The sequence below is a fragment of the Microtus ochrogaster genome, chromosome 21 (assembly GCF_000317375.1).
Source record: "Microtus ochrogaster isolate Prairie Vole_2 chromosome 21, MicOch1.0, whole genome shotgun sequence".
NCBI lineage: Eukaryota > Metazoa > Chordata > Mammalia > Rodentia > Cricetidae > Microtus > Microtus ochrogaster.
This window is the reverse complement of record NC_022022.1, coordinates 34,898,748-34,904,148: the sequence shown is the minus strand read 5'-3', so window position 1 is coordinate 34,904,148 and position 5,401 is coordinate 34,898,748. Positions and strand designations below refer to the sequence as shown.

The following is a 5,401-nucleotide window of genomic DNA, read 5'->3' as shown; positions in this document are numbered from 1 at the left end:
AAGAAGAAAACAAGCTTCAAGTGGAGTGTATTTGGTGCTTAAAATTCTCCCAGGAGTAGATCAGTGCTGCCAGGAGCAATTGTGTCTCAGGTTAACAGAACCCTAAGTTATTTAAATGCTCTGTTCTACAGCTCTTTGACATGATTGAAGATTACCTATTTATGTAGCTAAAGAACCAAACTAAGTCACAATATCAAATAAATGAATGTATCAGAAAAACCATATAAACATTGCAGAATACCACAATATAAGCAAAATATAATACCATCTACAATGTAAGCAAAAAGGTTATTAATTTCCTGGATGGTAATATTGTCTGCCATTATAAAACTTTCAGGCTTATTGATTTATTTATTAATCAAATGGTTAGCTTTGTTATGAGATTTCAGTAGTTTGTTGTAAGTGTCCTCTTTATTGGCTGGCAGGTGTTGCAATTGTAGCCGCATGGCGGTGATGGAGGTAAGTATGACTCGTGATAGCACAAACAGTCCTGTGCCACTTTGGTGATGTATGCTGGTGCCTGGTTAAATACTGACAAATTGACAAATATGCTTTGCTCTTTGCTTAAGAGCAATTGAATCAATTCCGTACACGAAGAGAGGTGGTTTGGGTTTTTTTTGTTTTGTTTTGTTTTGTTTTGTTTTGTTTGTTGTTGTTTTTCTGATCACGGAGCCAAGAGCTCATGAATAGGGATCACAAACCGGAAGCTGCAGAAGTGCTGCACAAGTTGTCAAATGGCAGTGAAAGTGGCAGGGCTGGGAAGCATGCCCAAGTTGCCATGCTGAGCTACGCCATGACCACAGTAGGTAAAATCAGCCATGTCGGCAGGAGTAGGAGATCTTCTGGGCTGTGTACCTTTTGGGCCTTTAGGCCAGTCTACCTTGTAGGTGTGGAGCTGAGATTCACATTGGGTGCCACAGATGATGGAAGTTACAAAATGATCCCACACTAGCTCGGAATTGAGTATAATAAAGGGTTATTTATTTAGGGGCAGACTCACAGATCGCAGTCCTCTGCATGAACAGGGAACAGGAACGAATACAGCAGCCGGAAAAGAGAGCCAGCACATGTTTTCTGTTGGCATTTATAGTATAAGAGGATATGCCCAAGATTGGCTGATATCTTAAAGGCTACTGGCTGAAGGAGTTCCTACAGCAAATAACCATGCTTCAAGGTATGGGTGAATATAATATTGGCATTGAGCAAACTGAAGAAAAACAAAGGTATAAAATGATGACTCTTAAAATTCCTCAAAGTGTAACCATGCTTACTACTGTGCAATTATAGCTAACTGATGACTTAATTCCTTGAAATCCATAAAAAGGAGGATGAAGAGAATCCATTCTACAAATTGTCCTCTGAAAGATAATGCAAATGCTGAGAAATGAATAGGTATATTCATCTCTCTCTCTCTCTCTCTCTCTCTCTCTCTCTCTCTCTCTCTCTCTCTCTCACACACACACACACACACACATACACACACACAAACATACACACCACACACCACATTATAAAAAGATACTAAAGTTTTAAAATGTCAACATGGTAATTTCTTCTTTTCATGTCATCATGTTGTAAGAAAGGTAGATTTTACATTTTTTACCTTCCCAGCATAACAACACTATCAGGTTACTGAAAATATTCAATAAAATCTTCCTCATGAAGAATTAAAGAGTGGAGTGGGATTAATGTTTGGTAAAAGTAAGAAGTTACTATAATATAAACAACTAACTTTCATACAAATAATTTATCTTGTATCATGGATCATTGAAACACTGTCAGAGAACTGCACTGGCACCAACAAAAAGAGCCTCTAACATGGAACTCACGATATTTGCAGGATTGTTGTGGTAGTTATCAAGTAGAATTTGAATCATCTTAAAGACTTAACTGGACTTCTAAACTTTTGTCATAGGATTTTGGTCATCAATCTAAATAAAGTTTCAAGAAGATTAAGAATGGGAAAATTATTTTTTTATAGTTAACAAAGGGCTGGAAAATGATTCAGCAGTTAAGAGCACTGCCTGCTCTTCCAAAGGTTGAGTTCAGTTCCCAGCAACCACATGTTGGCTCACAACCATCTGTAAAGAGATCTGGTACCCTCTTGAGGAGGAGACCTTGTCATTCATTCTCATCAACTTAGACAATGAAACCCAATATAAACAAGTTCAACAGAACTGCCATATATGGGCTGCCCATGCATGCTTCAGCATTACCAGGGCATAAATTTTGTTCATTTTCAGGTAGCTGTTATATATTATTTTAATTATTTTTATCAGATATATACAATTTCAAATACTACAGAAAAATAAAATTATACAATAAGACAATTATAAATTCAATTACAACAATAGAAAAGATAAATTTGGTTAACAATAAAAAATTTACAGAATAATTTCTCTCTAATTATGTGAGTAAAGCCTACCGGAGTTCATTTTTCTCTTTTCTGACATATTTGCTTTCAGTCAAATTGACATTCCTTTTTTTTACTGTGAAGAAATGTATGAGGAGAAAAATGCTTCAGACCCAGTCACCTTAGATGTATAGGTCACCCTAGAAATTATGCAAATAAGAATTTTACCATGTTTTATTGGTATTGGTGGTTTATTTATTTTAATTCTATGTACGTGTAATATACCAACCACTTATTCCAATTTGGGTATCCTTTACCACTTGATCAAGGATAACTTTTTGGATTATGCTAATTTATAGTAGTGACAACATTAAAACTTTCTATTCTTTCCCCCTTCAGCTTCACTTTCTTCCTTTATCACAACTGAACAAAAGCTCATGACTTAGCAAGTGCTAAAGATTTATCTATTTATTAAATTTTACTCACAAGGATAAAACTCTTGAAATATTACAGCTCATTTTCAAGAATGTCCTTGGGATGGAAAGCAGATATATCCTTTGTCACATTGCATTTGCAGACCATGTAGGTCACTGTCATAAAGCAGCCACCGGAAAAGTTAAATGAAGCTACATTATGCAATAGACTTTTTCATTTTTAGAGACATATACACTTATATAATACATGACTATAAATTGTGATGTTAGGGCTAAGGATTTTGTAGAATGATGGCTAAAGTTTTTAAGTTAAATAATTGTTTGGAGATGGCAGTATTGTTATTGTGGTGGGGGGGTAGCGGTGTGTGTGAATGTTTGGAGAAATAACAGAATTTTCATGTCTACTGATGAACCAATTTACTTTATTATGATTAAGTGTTGAAATATATATTGATACCCATCTTCTTTGTATGGTGTCTATTGTGAATGTAGTTGAATAAAGCTAAGAATTTAACTGGAATGATGATGCAGGGGAAACTGGGATCTCTTCTTAGGGTCTTAGTTGCATTAATAAAGTAATTTAAGAATGTACTCAAATGGAAACATAAGCGAGATTTTAGTAGTATTTAAAAGAAAAATCTTAGGACAGGTAAATTGTAAAATCAGATATTGTCAAGAAAAGAATGTAGGAAAGAAAGGAAAAAACCATGCCATTTATGTTGGCATGGAGGGCAGATTCCTGGCTAACAATCATACATGTGGTAGTAAGGGAAGATTTAAATAAAGAGTAAGGAAGCATAAAATGTAGGGAATGCCTAACATTTTAAGGAAAGCTTGGTTAGAAAAAAAGGAAGAAAGAAAAAAAAGAAAAAGTAGTGATTTCATGAGTAATTCAAAACAGGTAGACTTATGGTTGTGGCCCTTAAGCTACTGTACTATGAGTAGGGATTCTGGGAAATAACAGTGTAGTATCTCATTAAAGATGAGTTATTCTGTCCATCATTTGGCAAGTCTTAATATGAGCCCTCTTCTCTAAGAGTAGTTTTTAGGCAGTGTAGTTGAACTATCTCAACTGGATGTCCTTGACCAGTCTTTACCCAAGCCAGAGATTCCATTCCCTAACTGTGGTGGTGGTGGTGGGGGTTCTTGTTCTGTTTGTTTGTTATTTTATTTTTTATGCTTTAGTGTTATAGGTAAGGTCATTTGGCTTCAAAATACAGAATATTAGTAAATCTTAGAATTATGATAGGACAAGACAGGATTTGCATCGAAGTTCCATTATTTGATATTTTTCTTCATAACTGTCTCTCTAAAAGTGAGGTAACAGTAGTATAAATGTTAATGTGTGATTGTATTTAGCATAAATAAATACAAGGTGTTAAAACTTTTATAAGAATGTCTCAATTTATAGTATTCCTTCAATGAGAATTTATGCTTATCTATGATGCTTATATATTTCTCTTTCTTTTTTGTTTTTACATTTAGGTTTGGCTACTTACCTAAAGGCAAAGTTATGTGAACATAGTTTCCAGGACTATATTATTATTTATCTGAATGGGTCACATTTTAAATATATTGGTACTTTCATGGTTTCTTTCTTTACAGGGTAGATTCAATCTTCAATTCGCATTTTTTTGCCTCATTTTCCAGTTGTTACAGTGGGAGCTTGGATAAATAATGTAGAAACAGAAGTAAGAATTTTGCCTTCATAGAAGATACAATTTAGTGAAAGCAGTAGATCAGAAAGCCAACATCTGTCTTGTTATACGTTAATAATCCTGTGTAGAAGAGAACATGTGGCCATGAAAACTAAAGTTAATAGTAGAGACATTATTTTAAGCAATAACAATGAGGGGTTAGACAGATGGTTCAATGGTTTAAGAACACTTTCTACTGTCACAAAGGGACTAGATTCAGTTTTCACCACCCACATCAAGGAGAAAGCAAGACCTGTAACTCTAATTCCAGGGGATTTAGCACCCTCTCTTGCTTTTGGGGACATCTATATAACCATTGTCCACATAGATTTATTTAGGCTCTCTTGCTTTTGGGGACATCTACATAACCATTGTCCACATAGATTTATTTAGGCCTACACACATACACATAGTATAATAAATAAAATGAATGTTTAAAAGATTAATAATTAAGGATAAATAGGAAACATCCTATAAATAAAAATGATAAAAGGGAAATATTAAATATTATACACATGTGAACCAGAATGGCAGAAACTTTAATGCAAAACAAACTTTGTCTGTTTAAGTGACTTACACTATATTTTTGTTTTGAGCAAGAAAGCAGAGTAGATTTGAAATGTACAAGAAGTGATGCTGGAGAAGAACAGAAAACAAGGTCATAAGTAGGCTTATAGAACATTTTGAATAACTTAATTTTTGTTAGAGGAAAGGGAAGTCACTGAGGAATATCAACAGCGTAAGGGATAATGTCTCCTTCTTAGAAAGAATTCAGAACTAAGGAAATTGATGGACCAAGGTCAAGACTGATACCAAGAGCCGGGCGGTGGTGGCCCATGCCTTTAATCCCAGCACTCGGGAGGCAGAGGCAGGCGGATCTCTGTGAGTTCGAGACCAGCCTGGTCTACAAGAGCTAG

At 35.0% G+C, this 5,401-nt stretch overlaps 1 pseudogene; it reads left to right on the top strand.

The window, feature by feature from the left end:
• The first annotated feature begins 444 nt into the window (after nucleotides 1-444).
• The window catches only part of LOC101982402, an 11,217-nt pseudogene continuing 6,260 nt past the window's right edge, over nucleotides 445-5,401 (top strand).